General features: G+C 38.3%; 1 long non-coding RNA gene across 1 annotated transcript in view; it reads left to right on the top strand.

Annotated features, from left to right (window-relative positions):
• The first annotated feature begins 11,841 nt into the window (after positions 1-11,841).
• Positions 11,842-17,927, top strand: part of LOC131409509 (uncharacterized) — a 161,359-nt gene continuing 155,273 nt past the window's right edge. The window contains exon 1 of the long non-coding RNA XR_009220947.1: positions 11,842-11,903. This is a non-coding gene — a long non-coding RNA (uncharacterized LOC131409509). The remainder of the gene's footprint in view (positions 11,904-17,927) is intronic.

The raw sequence follows: 17,927 nt of genomic DNA, 5'->3' as shown, positions 1-17,927 counted from the left end.
TAAAAAATTTAACTACTTGTTCGGGGACATTCTTAACTGTAACTGGCTCATTTTTTTCTTCCTGCGTGTGTATGGCAGTCAAGAATACAATTACTAGCTAATACAGTTTGGTGACTTGGCCTTAATTTCTGCTAAGGAACCAACAGTTTACTGACCATTGCTTTTGCACCATTAGTAAAAATGTCGATACAGTGCAAAAGGTAAATGGTTTTTACTTCATGGATTCTCCGAAAGAGAGAGTCTTAGGGACTCCAGGGTTCTCACAGACCACACTTGGAGAAGCATTGCTTTACATATACATATCCAATGTAACCGCCAAACTGGCTACTTGTCCCTGTACACTCCTCCACATTTGGGAATATCTTCATTAAGAATGCTCCTTTCTCTCACCTCTGCCTTCTTCAGTATGGTCTTATCCTCCCCAAGGCATTGTGCATTGGCTGACCCTCAAAATGGATTTGATCCCTCCCACTCTGAGTCCTGACACTATTTTTAACATGTCTTGTGGTATAATTCCACATTGCATGGCCTCCAATTGTGCTGCACTATTGTTCTCTGAGCTTTCTAAAGGGGGGCTTTGTGTGCTATTTATCTTTGAAAACTACTTAATGCCTAAGAAAAGGTTCTGGGCATATTATATGCCCCAGATAAATATTTATTACATTGGAATGAATTAAATATGATTTTGTTAAAACTCATGGAATTATCTCCAGGGAATTAGATTAACTTTACAAACCTGCTTGTTCTTTATTTTAAGATAGCTATTTTTATCATTTACCCTAAAAAATAGAATTAAGACTATTAAACCCAATGACCTGGGTGATTCAATGCCAAATTTGATGATTTTGCTGGAGATAGAGTATTCATTTTTTCATTCACAATTCATTATTCCTTCATTAAGTTTAATTTTTAAACAAGGATTTATTTAGCATTTACTATGTGGTAGCCATGCAGATACAATGGGGAGCAAGACACAGTGCCTCATCCAAAGGGCTTACATTCATTCAGAAACTATATTATGATCACCTACTAAGTATAAGGAGCTCTCTAGTTATTTGCTAGACAGAGTTCCTGTCATCATAAAGTATATATAGTGTAATTGAAGAGACACATAAATCAATAAATTAAAATACAGTGTGTTGGACACTCTTACAGAAATAGGAACAATAAAGGGTGGCAGCTCTGAAAAGGGAACAAATAATTCTGCCTGGAGAAGTGAAGGAAAGCATTACCATTGCGGTAACATTTGAAGTAGGTCTTGAATAAAAGAATTGTGACGGGTGAAGAAGGAGACAAGGACAATTCTTGCAAAAACCAATGAGAAAAACATGAAATTGTGATATATCCTATTATATTCAAGGGATGATTAAAGTCCGTAGGAGCAGGATCAGAGGACATATGGAAGAGGGTGTTAGGAGAAGAGGTTGAAATATAGTTTGGGCTTAGATTGTTCCAAGCTAGGTTAACCTTACTAAGGACCTTGAATTTTATGGACAAGCATTAGGGACCCAATGCAAATTTTTAAGGATAGTGATGTGAACTATCCTTCACATCAGAACTACCTCTGCGTTTTTGGGAGATCAATCTAATAACCAAGTAGAACATAATGAGTGTGGATGGATAATACAGACAGAAGATTAGGTAAAGCAACAACACAATTTTAAGTCAGAAATGATGAAAACCAAGCACTAACATCTCAGCAGTAAAGAGTGAAGAGAAAGAGCCAAATTTGAGAGACATTTCTGAAACAAATAGAATTGAGGTGACTTAGCAGTTATTTGGATTGTGGGAATGAGATAGCGGTAGGAGGGGAGAATAACACAAACATCTGTACCTCGGGAAATTAGAAGAATGGAAGTGCCATTAACCAAGATCAAAAATGTGTGAGATGGAACTTGTTAGCAAAAAGGGGAGAGAATTTCCATTTTAGATAGAGATGGACTTTAGAAACAAATAGTCCTTTATCACAATCCTAGTTCTCTAAACTATTGTGTATGATATTTTTATTTAATTTATAAAATGGATGTGCTCACTGTGTATTAAAGAATTTGTCCCTGCCCAAAGAGAAATCTGGCTTTTGTTCCTGGCTCCTGCGAGGTAAACTTTGGAATTTCCCAAGAAATAGGAATGTTTTTGTTATTCATGGTGGGCCCCTGGGACCACACCTGATAAGTTTATGCTAAGAAGGTGACTAATGGTAGATCCCTTGGACCATGTGGTGTGTCAATCAATCAATCATGCCTACATAATGAAGCCTCAATAAAAACTCTGAACAGAGAAGCTCAGGGGATCTTCCCAGATTGGCAATACTCCACATGCATTGTCACACATGAATGGTAGGAGGGTAAAGCATCCTGAGGACAATGGAAGCTTCACATTTGGAACCCTCTTAGACTCCATGCTATGCATCTCATCCTTTGGCTGGTTCTAACTTGTATCCTTTCCCTGTAATAAATCATATCTGTGAGTGTAATAGCTTTCAGTGAGTTCTGTGAGGCTTTCTAGTGAATCATCAAAACTGAGGTTGGTTTTGGGAAACCCCTGAACTTGCAGTTGGTGTCAGAAGTAAGGGTAGTCTTGAGTGGACTTACCGCTGTAACTTTGTGGTTGGATCCTAACTCTTTATAGTTGGGGTCAGAAATCTAGGCAGACTGGACAGCCTGAAGGACTGTGCCCTTAACCTCACACTTGGCTTAACTCTAGGTTCTTACAGACTTCTGAGAATTAACTCATTTATTCCACAAATGTTTGCACAAACTATATAGCAGATATGGTGTGTGGCACTGGAGATACAGCAATGAAAACATGTTCAGCCTCTGCTCTCATGGAGCATAGAACCGAGGATTAAATGAGGTCAGGTATGTGCAATGGACTGAATGTTTGTGTTCCCCTAAAATTCGTATATTGAAGTCCTAACCCCAATGTGATGGTATTAGGAGGTGGGGCCTTTGGGATGTAATTAGTTCATGAGGGTGGAACCCTCATGAATGGGATTAGTGCCTTTATAAAAGGGACCCCAGAGAGCTCTCTTGGCCTTTTTCTGCCGTGTGAGGTTACAATGAGAAGACAGCAGTCTGCAACCCAGAGGAAGGCCCTCACCAAAACTCAACCATGCTGGCAGCTTGATCCTGGGCTTTCAGCCTCTGGAACTGTGAAGTACAAATTTCAGTTATTTATAAGCCACCCAGTCTATGGTACTTTGTTATAGCAGTCTGAAATGACTAAGACAGTACATAAACCTATAAAGAAACTGGCATAATCCCTGGTGCATGGTGGGGTCAAAATAGATATGAATTCCCCTTGAACAAGTTATACCTAGGTGGAGATGTATAGTGGGAAATTTGCAATGCGAGTCTGGAGAGAGGGAGAGAATAGTTTGGTGTATAAATATAATATGGGTGTCATCAGCATCTAGATGGTGTTTGAATTCATGAATATGGGTGAGATCATATAAGAAAGGTTTTTACACAGAGCCTTTGATTTAAGAAACAAAAAGTTTTTTCAAGCTCAAAGAAAAACAAAAGATCCTAGAAGAGGCAGACTGTTCCATACCTACTTCCCACCTGTTATTGACAGTGTACAGCTGAAACACGTGATCTGAAATCATCAAAATAATTCATTTCCACGTGGTTATCCACAGGAAATCTAAAATTGATGCTTCCTTAAAATATTTGCAGCAAATATAGGAGAAACACATATGCAGAAAGAGAACTCTCTGCAAAGAGTTATTAGGGAATTTCATCTTATTATTCTGATGGGCCACAAGTCTCTAGATTATAACATGTTGCAGCTGCAAATAAATCTTTGGCCCCAGTGATTTCCTGGAGTGAAAACAAAATCACTTTTGATTTTTGAAATGGGCATGTTAGCAAGAACAAATTTTCTGAATTTGTCAAATGAGATTTTCTGTTTTGAAAGCAGAAAAGTTAGCATCCATTTCTGATCACTTTACAAATGTTATGCACAAAAATAAAAGAAATTATCATATATCTCATACCCTAACACAGTACAATAAAAAGTAAGCCTGGAGAAAGGAAGTCATGGGCAAAACTTCAGGGGACATTGATTTTTGCAGATGACTTCATAACTGGGAAGAAATATAATTGAACCTGTCTTGTTCACTCTGTGGTTTCCTAGCACCCGTAATGCAAAAGCTTATAATAGGCGTGTAGAGGTTCTTATGCTATGGAGAGAGCTAGCAGGATCTTATTTCTCAAGATGATAAAGGATGTTCTTTGAGAGATTGCTGGAGAAAATGATAATTGACTAAGCAACTGAAGCGTGGTATTGTCCTCTTCTCCTCGTCTTCAATTGTTCTTCTGTTATTAAGTAATGTTTCAGCCCCATTCAACAAACGACCCAGAAGATGAAAACACTCTTGATTTTATCTTTTGCACAAAACAAAACGCCTCTTGAAAACATATTTTTTAGAAAATCAATTGCTGGAGGAGAACAATACTGGGAACCACTTATGATTCACTAGACAACGCGCCACTGTGTTTCTAGTATTGGAAAAAGTAATGATAACATGTATTTTTGAAAAGAAGACTGTGCAATGCAGATTAACCACGTTTTCAACCAATTGAAGCATTCTATATGCTAACAGAGACAGAAACACTTAGCATTTCCCATTGTATTCAGCAGTCTCAGTCAGCCCTAAGCATCTAATGGATACAGAAAGAGCATGCAGTGAAATGAAGTTCTCTGCTTTGTTTTGCACCTTCTACTAATCTTTTCAATTACAGAAATTGTAGGGTTTTCTTTGCTGTGTGAACTTATATATCGCAATGCACAGATTGGCTGTATTGAAACTGGATGATTTAAAGCAGATAAATATTTAAAATGCACAGAGTATTATTACATTAATGTATTCATTCCACAAACATTTATCACAGGAGATTGTATTAAATTCTACATTAGGAAGACAGTTCAAAAGTGAAAACCTGAAGTCCTATAGGGTCAGATCCTCACCCGGGCATGAATTCTTAGGGCCTGACTACTCTGATTTCATGCCCAGAGCTGGAGAACCAGGGACAAAAGTTGCTTAAAATATCAGTAGCTTCAGCTTGAACAGGTAGAGTTCACCACATTGTCACGTTGCATCTTATTGAATTGCTTTTGGGTTTTATTTAAAATATTATAAGGATATCAGAAGTTCATATTTTTCTTAATATTTTTAAATTTTATTTAAACATCATCATTTTTAAGGTTCTTTTATCATAATAAGGTTCTTTTATCAGAATAAATTTCTTTTTTCACACACATACATGGAACAATAGTTTATGTTTTCATTTCATAGTTTTTGCAAAGACATTGCGATAATCATTGATGACCAAACTTAAAATATTATCAGTTATTTTTTAATAATTTAAGAAAATTTAAAAAATAATGTAGATATACTAAATTATTGCTTTTCTTACTTTCGATTAACTAGATTTTATTGAAAAGAGGATATGTGCACATGGTAAAAAAACAAAAAAATAGGGAAGAAAAAGATAAGCAATGAAATGGAGGTATCCATTTTTCCCCAGAACTCTCAGATCTCCTGCCCACATCTCAGAGGCCACCACTGTAAATAGTTTATTTGCCTCCAGAAATATTCTATGCATATAAAAGCATATATCATACAGATGATGCCTTTTTAAAGTTTTCATTTTGAAATAATTTTTTTTTTAATTTTTTGTTTATTGCAGTAACATTGGTTTATAACATTGTAAAAATTTCAGGTGTACATCATTGTACGTCTATTTCTGCATAGATTACATCATGTTCACCACCTAAATACTAATTACAACCCATCACCACACACATGTGCCAAATTATCCCTTTCACCGTCCTCCCTCCCCCCTTCCCCTCTGGTAACCACCAATCCAATCTCTGTCCCTATGTGTTTGTTTGTTGTTGTTATTATCTACTACTTAATGAAGGAAATCATACGGTATTTGACCTTCTCCCTCTGACTTATTTCACTTTGCATTGTACCCTCAATGTCCATCCATGTTGTCACAAATGGCTGGATTTCATCTTTTCTTATGGCTGAGTAGTATTCCATTGTGTATATATACCACATCTTCTTTATCCATTCGTCCCTTGATGGGCACTTAGGTTGCTTCCAAGTCTTGGCTATTGTGAATAACGCTGCAATGAACACAGGGGTGCACGTACCTTTGCAAATTGGTGTTTTCAAGTTCTTTGGATAAATACCCAACAGTGGAATAGCTGGATCATATGGTAGTTCTATCCTTGATTTTTTGAGAAATCTCCATACTGTTTTCCATAGTGGCTGCACCAGTTTGCACTCCCACCAGCAGTGTATGAGAGTTCCCTTCTCTCCACATCCTCTCCAACACATGTTGTTTCCTGTCTTGTTAATTACAGCCATTCTGATGGGCGTCAGGTGATATCTCATTGTAGTTTTGATTTGCATTTCCCTGATACTTAATGATGTTGAACATCTTTTCATGTGTCTGTTGGCCATCTGTATATCTTCTTTGGAGAAATGTCTGTTCAGGTCTTTTGCCCATTTTTTAATTGGGTTGGTAGCTTTTTTGTTGTTGAGATGCATGAGTTCTTTATATATTTTGGAGATTAAGCCCTTATCAGATGTATGGTTTGCAAATATCTTTTCCCAATTGTTAGGTTGTCTTTTTGTTTTGTTGATGGTTTCCTTTGCTGTGCAGAAGCTTTTTAGTTTGATGTAGTCCCATTTGTTTATTTTTTCTATTGTTTCTCTTGCCCCGTCAGACATGGTGTTTGAAAAGATGTTGCTAAGACCGATGTCGAAGAGCGTACTGCCTATGTTTTCTTCTAGAAGTTTCATAGTTTCAGGTCTTACATTCAAGTCTTTAATCCATTTGGAGTTAATTTTTGTGAATGGTGTAAGGTAAGGGTCTACTTTCATTTTTTTGCATGTGGCTATCCAGTTTTCCCAACACCATTTGTTGAAGAGACTTTCTTTTCCCCATTGTATGTTCTTGGGTCCTTTGTCAAAATTTAGCTGTCCATAGGTGTGTGGGTTTATTTCTGGGCTTTTGATGCTATTCCATTGATCTGTGTGTCTGTTTTTGTGTCAGTACCATGCTGTTTTGGTTACTATACCTTTGTAGTATATTTTGAAATCAGAGAGTGTGATACCTCCAGCTTTGTTCTTTTTTCTCAGAATTCCTTTAGCTATTCAGGTTCTTTTGTTGTTCCATATAAATTTTAGGATTCTTTGTTCTATTTCTGTGAAAAATGTTGTTGGAACTTTGATAGGGACTGCATTGAATCTATAGATTGCTTTAGGAAGTATGGACATCTTAACTATGTTAATTCTTCCAATCCAAGAGCACGGAATATCTTTCCATTTCTTTGTGTCTTCTTCAATTTCTTTCAGAAATGTTTTATAGTTTTTGGTGTACAGATCTTTCACCTCTTTGGTTAAGTTTATTCCTAGGTATTTTATTCTTTTTGTTGCAATTGTAAATGGGATGGTATTCTTAATTTCTCTTTCTGCTACTTCATTGTTAGTGTACAGAAATGCAACTGATTTTTGTATGTTGATTTTGTATCCTGCAACTTTACCGTATTCGTTTATTACTTCTAAAAGTTTTCTGGTGGATTCTTTAGGGTTTTCTATATATAAAATCATGTCATCTGCAAATAGTGACAGTTTCACTTCTTCCTTTCCAATTTGGATCCCTTTTATTTCTTTCTCTTGCCTGATTGCTCTGGCTAGGACTTCCAGTACTATGTTAAATAGGAGTGGTGACAGTGGGCATCCTTGTCTTGTTCCTGTTCTTAGAGGGATAGCTTTCAGTTTTTCACCATTGAGGATGATATTAGCTGTGGGTTTCTCATATATGGTCTTTATTATGTTGAGGTACTTTCCTTCTATACCTATTTTATTCAGAGTTTTTATCATAAATGGATGCTGTATCTTGTCAAATGCTTTCTCTGCATCTATTGAGATGATCATGTGATTTTTGTTCTTCATTTTATTAATGTGGTGTATTACGTTGATTGATTTGCGAATGTTAAACCATCCCTGCATACCTGGATAAATCCCACTTGATCATGGTGTATAATCTTTTTAACGTATTGTTGTATGCGATTTGCTAGTATTTTGTTGAGGATTTTCGCATCGATGTTCATCAGTGATATTGGCCTGTAATTTTCTTTTTTTTTGTGTTGTCCTTGTCTGGCTTTGGTATCAGGGTAATGTCAGCTTCGTAGAATGAGTTAGGGAGCTTCCCCCCCTCCTCAATTTTTTGGAAGAGTTTGAGAAGGATAGGTATGAAATCTTCTTTGAATGTTTGGTAGAATTCACCAGGGAAGCTGTCTGGTCCTGGACTTTTATTTTTGGGGAGGTTTTTGATTACTGTTTCGATCTCCTTACTGGTGATTGGTCTATTCAAATTCTCTACTTCTTCTTGATCCAATTTTGGAAGGTTGTATGATTCTAAGAATTTATCCATTTCTTCCAGATTGTCGAATTTGTTGGCATATAGCTTTTCATTGTATTCTCTTATAATCTTTTGTATTTCTGAGGTGTCTGTTGTAACCTCTCCTCTTTCATTTCTGATTTTACTTATTTGTGCCTTCTTTCTTTTTATTTGGTGAGTCTAGCTAAAGGGTTGTCAATTTTGTTTATCTTTTCAAAGAACCAGCTCTTGGTTTTATTAATTTTTTCTATTTTTTTTTGGTCTCTATTTCATTTATTTCTGCTCTGATTTTTATTATTTCCCTTCTTCTACTGATTTTGGGCTTGTTTGTTCTTCTTTTTCCAGGTCCTTTAGGTGCATTGTTAGATTGTTTATTTGAGATTTTTCTTGTTTGTTGAGATAGGCCTGTATTGCTATAAACTTCCCTCTTAGAACCGCTTTTGCTGTATCCCATAAATTCTGGCATGTCGTATTTTCATTTTCATTTGTCTCCAGGTATTTTTTGATTTCTTCTTTGATTTCTTCGTTAACCCAGTCGTTATTCAGTAGCATTTTGTTTAATCTCCTCGTATTTGTGGCTTTTCTGATTTTCTTCCTATAGTTGATTTCTAGTTTCATACCGTTGTGGTCAGAAAAGATGCTTGGTATTATTTCAATCTTCTTAAATTTATGGAGACTTGTTTTGTGGCCTAATATGTGATCAATCCTGGAGAATGTTCCATGTGCATTTGAAAAGAACGTGTATTCGTCAGTTTTTGGATGTAATGCTCTGTATATATCTACTAGGTCCATCTGTTCTAGTGTGTCGTTTAAGGCAAATGTTTCCTTATTGATCTTCTGTTTCAATGATCTATCCGTTGGTGTAAGTGGAGTGTTAAAGTCCCCTACTATTATTGTGTTACTGTCTATTTCTGTTTTTATGTCTGTTAATAATTGCTTTATATATTTAGGTGTACCTACATTGGGTGCGTAGATATTTACAAGTGTTATATCCTCTTGTTGGATTGTTCCCTTGATCATTATGTAATGCCCTTCTTTGTCTCTTTTTACAGTTTTTGTTTTAAAGTCTATTTTGTCTGATATGAGTACTGCTACCCCAGCTTTCTTTTCATTGCCATTTGCGTGGAGTATCTTTTTCCATCCCTTCACTTTCAGTTTGTGAGTGTCTTTAGGTCTGAAGTGTGTCTCTTGTATGCAGCATATATATGGGTCTTGTTTTTTTATCCAGTCAGCCACCCTATGCCTTTTAATTGGAGCATTTAGTCCATTGATGTTTAAAGTAGCTATTGATAAGTATGTACTTACTGCCATTTTTTAACTTTTTTTTTTTCCCTCAGTGTTTTAGTAGTCCTTCTCTGTTCCTTACTTCTTCTATACAGAATTGATGGTCACTTTAGTTTGACCTCTGTCTGAAAGCTGTACTATTTAACTCCCCTCCTCCCTCCTTTTATGTGTTTGATATCATATCTAACCTCTTTTTTGTGCATTTGTAGCCATTACGTTCTAATCATGGAAATAGATAATTTTTCCTATTTGTGTTCTTCTCTTTCCCCCTTAAATCAGTCCCTTTAACATTTCTTGTAGCACTGGTTTCTTGGTGACAAACTCCTTTAATTTTTGCTTATCTGGGAAAATTTTGATCTCTCCTTCCATTTTCAATGATAACCTTGCTGGGTAGAGTATTCCTTGCTGTAAGTTTTTTCCTTTTAGCACTTTAAATATATCGTGCCATTCTCTTCTAGCCTGTAAGGTTTCTGCTGAGAAGTCAGCTGATAGCCTTATGGGGTTTCCTTTGTATGTAACTTGACATTCTCTTGCGGCTTTTAGGATTCTCTCTTTATCTTTGATTCTGGACATTTTGATTATGATGTGTCTTGGTGTGGGCCTCTTTGAGTTTATCTTGTTTGGGGCTCTCTGTGCTTCCTGTACCTGGATGTCTGTTTCCTTCCTTAGGTTAGGGAAGTTTTCATCTATTATTTCTTGAAATAGATTCTCTTCCCCCTTGTCTCGCTCTTCTCCTTCCGGGACACCTATAACACGGATGTTAGTGCGCTTGATGTTGTCCCAGAGGTCCCTTAGACTGTCCTCACTCTTTTTAATTCTTTTCTCTTTTACCTGTTCACCTTGGGTGCTTTCTTCTAGTCTTTCTTCCAGCTCACAGATCCCTTCTTCTGTATCTTCTACTCTGCTTTTGAGTCCCTCTAATTAATTTTTCATTTCCAGTATTGTATTCGCCATTTCTGCTTGGTTCTTTTTTATATCTTCCATTTCTTTGTTGACATTCTCACTGAGTTCATCTATTCTTCTCCCCAGATCAGTGAGCATCCTTAACACTCTTAGTTTGAACTCTCTGTCGGGTAGGTTGCTCATTTCTGTTTCACTTAGTTCCTTTTCTGGGGTTTTGTCCTGTTCCCTTACTTGGAATGTATTCTTTTGCCTCCTCATTTTGCCTCTTTCCCTGTGCTTGTGTCTATGTATTAGGTAGGTCAGCTACGTCTCCTGCTCTTGGATAGGTGACCTTTTGTAAGTGATGCCTTAGGAGGCTTCCAGTGTGCTTCCCTCAGTTCTCAATGTTCCAGGGGTGGCCCCTATGTGGGCTACGTGTGTCCCTCTATTGTGGCCTGTTAGCTCTCCCTATAGGTGCCCAGGGAGGCTGAGTTATGCTCCTGGCCAGCTGTTGTAATGCTCAGCTGTTTGTAGTTGTTGTGGGCCCTTCAGTCTCTTTATCAGGTGTGGGGAGCCCCAGCACAGTTGGCTGCAAGTTCTAATACCACATTTGTGTTGCAATATTTCTTTTAACTGAGTAGGCCCCCAGCGTGGCAGGTTGTTAGGCTCAGGGCCTTACAATTGCTGTAAGCCTCTAGCCTATTAGGTCTCTTGTCAGCTCTCTGAGGCTTGCAGCTGGGTGGGGCTGTCCTCAGGCACAGGAGCACCCAATTGTTTCAGGCTTTGGAAGGTGGGGCAAACCTCCTATGTGGGTCTTTGAGAAGCACAAGTCTTCTGCAGCTGACAAGCCCTGTTGCCCACAGGTCCACACACACAGTCAACACAGTCCTGCCCCGTGTGAGCGCCCAGACCTCCCCAAGCGGACCCAGTCTCTCCACGGCGGGAGGCCCACACACTCCGCCACCCACTGCCCCACACTCTCTACCCGCTCCTTGTGCACACCCTGCCCCGCTCAAGTCGGCTCAGTTGCCAGGCTGCAGAGAATCCAGTCACCAATCTATGCAGGACCACACGTTGCCTGAGGGCTTGTTGTTGGGTGGGGCCAGTCTCTAGGGTGGGCTGCCTGCCCTGGCTGAGCTGGATTAAATCGGTGCTCTAGCAAGTGGAGCAGACCCTGGGCTAGCAGGCCTCAGGGAGAACTCCAATGGCGTCTGTGTCAGCAGGCCCACACCAGGCCACAATAATGCCCGCCACCAATGTCCCAGTCCCTGGAGAGGTCTCACCCCTCACCAAGATGCACTCAGGGCCTATTAAGTGAGTCTCTTGTCACCAAAGCACTGTGCACCTTTCTTTCTGGTGATTTTAGGATGCTTTCTGGAACGGGTGAGTTTGTGCATGGGCCCTTTAAGAGCCGGTTTTAGTTTCTTTGTGAACCGGGTTTTCTGGGGGTGCTCCCCAGTGTTTTAGTAGCAGGCAAAGTCAGATATTATGCCGCTGGTCTCGATTGTGCTGGGTCCACAAAATGCCCACAGCAGGGGCGCTCCCTGGCTCAGGACCCCGCGTCTCCAGGGAGGCTGCGTACCTGTGAGCTGCTCCTGGCGGCCGTGAAGCTGGCGGCTTGTGAAGGCGGCGTTTTTCCTCTCCGGGAGGGAGTCTCTGCCTCTTCCACCTCAGTTAGGATTGTCCGTTGTTGCAGGAGTTCCTCTTATCCAGTTTTCAGTTCTGTCTCAGGGGTAATTTTTCCATGAGTAGTTGTAAATTGGCTGTGTCCACGGGAGGAGATGAGTTCAGAGTCTGCCTGCGCTGCCATCTTGATTCCCTCTCTCCATTTTGAAATAATTTTAGATTTACTGAAAAGTTGCACAAATAGTGTGGAATGTTCATATATATCTTTTACCAATTTCCTCTCATGCTAACATCTTGCATAAAAATGATACAATTATCACAACCAAAAAATTAACATTGGATCAGTAATAATAACTAAATGACGTATTTAAATTTTAGTGATCCTCTGCCCCCAACGTCCTTTTTTCTGTTCCAGAATATAACCCAAGATCCCATATTGTATTTAGTTGTTGTGTCTCCTTAGTCTTCTCCCATCTGGGACAGTTCCTCAGTCTTGTCTTTCATTATCTTGATATTTTTGATGAGTACTAGTTAGTTATTTTAGAGAATGTCTCTCAATTTGAGTTCACCTGATGTTTCTTAGGATTACACTGTATTTATATATTTTGGTCAAAAATACTGTGTCTGTCTGCATCATATCAGAGGTACGTGATGGGGATATATCTTAATACTGAAGTTATGCATTGATGTTATAAAAATTTAATACAGATTTTAGTATATTAGACATATCACTTTGATATTTATTTAATTTAGAGAGAATTACATTTCGGCATACCATTCTTCTTTACATCTACATAGTACTCAGTTGCACTTTAGGCCATTTATTTAATGTCTACTATTGTTGAACATTGAAGTTATCTCTGGTCTTTTTATTTTTAAATAAAAATGCTGGAAAGGACATTATTTTAAACACATTTGTGCAGGTCGATGTATATACATATAGCGTAAATTTCTAGCAGTGGAATTGCTGGGTCAAAGTTGATGTGCATGTTAATTTTGATGATATTGGCAAATTTCCTGACAATTTATACGCCCCTCCTTAGCCATGTAGCAGAGGGCTTATTTTCTCACTTGCTGGCTGAGGCTTTTTGATTTTTGCCAATACAATAGGAGAAAAGTGGTACTTTATTATGGTTTAATTGACATTTTTACTATTATGCCTATCTGTTAATAAACTATTACATTTTTTGTGTACTCTTTATCTTGTCCTTTGCCCATTTTGCTACTCAGTCATTAGCCTTTTTCATACTGAAAGTGTTCTTTAAATAGTGATATAATTAACCCATTGTCATCTAGATGCAGATGTCTTCCTCAGTATTTCATTTGTGTTTCAACTTTCTTTGTAGCCCTCTAGTTGTGACAGGTTATTGATTCTTACAATGGGTGATGAACAACATGTTTCTCAATGTCGAAGATCTGAAACTATTACATAAAGTTACCTGTAGTCGTAATATGATACAATTCCTTCTTTTTATAATAATGAATGTTTTTTGTTTAAAGCCCATCAAGTTAAAATCTGTCAGATGATTTTAAATGTGTTTTGTGACTTATTTGCATTGTTTGAATAGTCATACTAGCAAATTATCAGCAAAAAAGTAACAGCTTTTATCTATCAAACAATTTTACCTTTACACCTACATACACTTTTGATCAATTTATTTACTATTGTAATTGACTTTAGACTCTAACCTGTGCTATGTAGTAAAACAGAATAATGACTACCTACTTGTATATGTATGTGTGTATCTGCATCTATATACTTACATATATAGATATTTATGTATTTATGTTTATATTTAAAACTACAGAAGTCATAAGCTGACAGTGATATCATATGGATATCAGATGTTCCCAACCTGGGAGAGACCACATATTTTCTCTTGGAGAATACATACTTTAAAAAACCAGACTGTTGACAATGTTCTCCAAAGTAAAAGTGATTACTGGTCAGAAAGAATTAAAGAAGTATCTTCGCTATCTTTTTTCTTTCTTTCTTGTGAGTGATCTGACCTTCCTACATCCAACATTCATCAGAGCTCGTTTATTTTTGACATGATAGATGCCAGATATGGCTGTGCTGGGTTTCTGAACTTGAGTCCAGGAAGCATTTGATTGTTGAAGGGAGAGATCTGTTGGAATTGGTTGAATTCTGGATTAGAGTCATTAGATTCAATGTTGGACAATGTCTACAGGACAGGGGAATGTCCAGCCCTCCCTCATCAACAGCCCGCACACCCTCCCCCAGAGCTGGAGCCCCTGGCATGCTCCTGATAGCTCAGCCCTGTCCCAGGTCTAGTGCAAATTCTGAGCTTAGACGAGAAAGAGTACTATGGTTCTGACTCAGTTGCTCTTAACCTTGGCTGCGACAACGGGGTAGGGGATCTAGACGTTGGTATTAATACTCAGGAGGACAGAGACTGCAATTTATTCATTGTAACCCATACGTAACCCAGATGGCAGTTGGCACTTCCCAGCCCCCTCAGAAATTTGATTAAACTTGTTTTCAACATAATGTATGTGGCCTGTGACAACAGATACCATTTCCTTATATTTTCTAGGATTTTCTATAGTTGACATCCTCATGCTTCCCTTTGTTCCTACACTGCTGGTTCTGTTCTTTGCACAGAGAGTACATATATTAAAAGTCCATTTCCTTTACTGGTTGCAAAAGAAATGCATATGAAGCATTTTGTGATTGTTTTTTCTTGACCAGAGGAGTGTCATTGAGATGGGTCACATAAAGAGTAATTAGTCTTCTGATGTCCTCTTAATAGTCCTATAAGTTTTATGTATTTTATTTTCCATTTTACAGATGAGAACCTTGGACCTGGAAAGTTTAAGTAAACTGCCTAAGGTGTCATAAGATGAATAAGTGTCAGAGTCAGCATTAAACCCAAATCCTTCTGAGTACCTTATACTATCATTACCAATATGTGTCTCTTTCTAATTGTCATGTTTCACTGTAACGGGATTGAGTAGATGTACATGTACCAATTTATAAAATTAGTTTTAAACAAAATGAGCATCAATATATAAATGCAATAAGAATATGGTTTATTTCTGAAAGCAACACTGAAACAGACTCTAAACTTTAACGGAAATCTAAAAGACATCATTTTTTAAGTATTAATACATAACTCTCTAGACATCCAGAGCTCTTGTGGTAAGTTATGTTTTAAAAATGGAAAGGAGAAAATAAAGATGAATTGGCGTGCAATGAGCCAGCCCTGGTGGTCTAGTGGTTAAGATTCTGTGCTGTCACCCTTGCAGCCTAGGTCCGTTTCCCTGTCAGGGAACCACACAACCCATCTGTTGGTTGTCATACTGTGGTGGCTGTGTGTTGCTGTGATGCTGAAAGCTATGCCACTGGTATTTCGAATAGAGCAGGGTCACCCGTGGTGGACAGATTTCAGCAGAGCTTCCAAACTAGGACAGACTAGGAATAAAGACATGGCCACCCACTTATGAAAAAGTTGGCCATGAAAACCCTATAAATAGCAAAGGAACATTGTCTGATATAGTGCCAGAAGGTGAGAGGATGGCACAAACAGACTGGGTAGGGTTCCGCTCTGCCATACATGGGGTCACTAGGAGTCGGAATCAACTCAATGGCACTGGCGTTTGAATATTTTACAAGTCCTAATCCACTTAATTTATGAAAACCTAATAATATCCGAGGTTTAGGTGGAAGCTCTGCCTATTAAATAGCTCAGTAAAATATGCCTGTGAGTGTCTAGCATCATATTGACTCATACATCTTTCCATGTTAAAATATTTAGAAATTTCATCAGTTTGATTACTGTGTGTAATTTTCCAAACTTTCTGTCCTTATGTAACTTTTTTCTTTGATGGAGTGGTTTTCTCTAGTGTTCCCAAGAAAGTAAAATATTTAATGCTGTTGATTGATTAATATTATAAACAAATGTAATTTATGTAGAAATGCAACAGCAAATGGTTCCTGTGTGCATCCCTGCATAAACAATGCACTTGTTCTATTATGGAATTTTACTTTTCTAAACAGAAGGCTCCCTGGGCAATAGACAGCTGTTCCTATAGGATGATAATTAATGTTTTTTTCCCGTTAAAGAGAATGCTGTGCATACTTAAAAAAAAAAAAAAAGATTAGCACAGGGATTCATGTTATTTCCTAATTTTAAACCAGCTTTACTAAAACATGATAGATATAGATGAGATAATTATACAATCCAGGAATATCCTGCAGAAAAATATGTGACTCTAAAGCAGTAGTTTTCAAATTTAGCATGCGACAGAATTGCCTAGAAGGTTTGTTAAAAGATTAAGTTTCTAATTTAATAGGTATAAGCTTAGCCCTGATAATTTACATTTTTAGCAATTTCCCAAGTGATTCTGATATTGTTGGTCCAGGGACCACACTTTGAGAAACACTGCTCTGAGATAATGAAATTGTTTTTCAAATAAACATATTTTATTTATTATTATTATTATTATTATTATTTTTTTTTTGTGAGGAGATCAGCCCTGAGCTAACATCCGCCAATCCTCCTCTTTTTTTTTTTTGCTGAGGAAGACGGCCCTGGGCTAACATCGGTGCCCATCTTCCTCCACTTTATATGGGACGCCGCCACAGCATGGCTTACCAAGCAGTGTGTCGGTGCGCGCCCGGGATCCGAACCAGCGAACCCCGGGCCGCCGCAGCGGAGCGCGCGCACTTAACCGCTTGCGCCACCGGGCCGGCCCCATAAACATATTTTAGACAGCCAAATGAATGTTGTTTAAACTATATACTTCTTCCAATAATGGTGCTATGCTCAAAAATATCTAGAAGATTTTTCATCTGGAGTTGCCTTGAGGGTCAGTTCATGAAGCAGAGAAGGGAATTATTCCCCTTATTTAAGAGTCACACATTGTCTTCTGCTTTTTCCTTCCTCTCCTCATATTTCTTTGGGGGTGGGGAGTGCTACTGAAATACAAAATTCTGATCTTTCTAACCATTCCCTCACTCACTCTCTGCTATGCCAACGCAGGTTCTTGACTTACTCTCAGCTTCAGCATCTTAGCCCAAAGCAGGCTGAGTAAGTTTTTAATTAAAGCAGGAAGAAGTAGGGAATCCCATTTGGGCTCAGGTAGCCTTCTAAAATCCAACTTTCACATTGATAAAACTGATGTATTCGTCTCCATTTAGCTGTGGAACTCTGGAGTGGAAATAAGATGAATGCTTGAATTTAGACATGAAACTCCACCTCAAACCTTGAACCTGGCACTTTAGAAGTTTTAAATGGCATTTTAATAGCAAACTGAGGAAACAACCTTTAGTTTTGTTTTATTTTAAATTTCCCTTTCCAGTATCCTATATTATGTTCCCTCTCTACTCTGAGTGGACAATACTTATGTGGATACATATGTTCAATTCATAAATTATTTATTGAAGGGGCCGGCCCCATGGCTTGGCGGTTAAGTGCACGCGCTCCTCTACTGGCGGCCCGGGTTCAGATCCCGGGCACACACTGACACATCGCTTCTCCGGCCATGCTGAGGCCGTGTCCCACATACAGCAACTAGAAGGATGTGCAACTATGACATACAACTATCTACTGGGGCTTTGGGGAAAAAAAAAAGGAGGAGGATTGGCAATGGATGTTAGCTCAGAGCCCGTCTTCCTCAGCAAAAAAGAGGAGGATTAGCACGGATGTTAGCTCAGGGCTGATCTTCCTCACACACACAAAAAAATTA

Source organism: Diceros bicornis, chromosome 8, assembly GCF_020826845.1.
Source record: "Diceros bicornis minor isolate mBicDic1 chromosome 8, mDicBic1.mat.cur, whole genome shotgun sequence".
In the NCBI taxonomy this organism is placed as follows: domain Eukaryota; kingdom Metazoa; phylum Chordata; class Mammalia; order Perissodactyla; family Rhinocerotidae; genus Diceros; species Diceros bicornis.
Note: the sequence above shows the minus strand (reverse complement) of the source record. Positions and strands in the feature narration are given on the sequence as shown.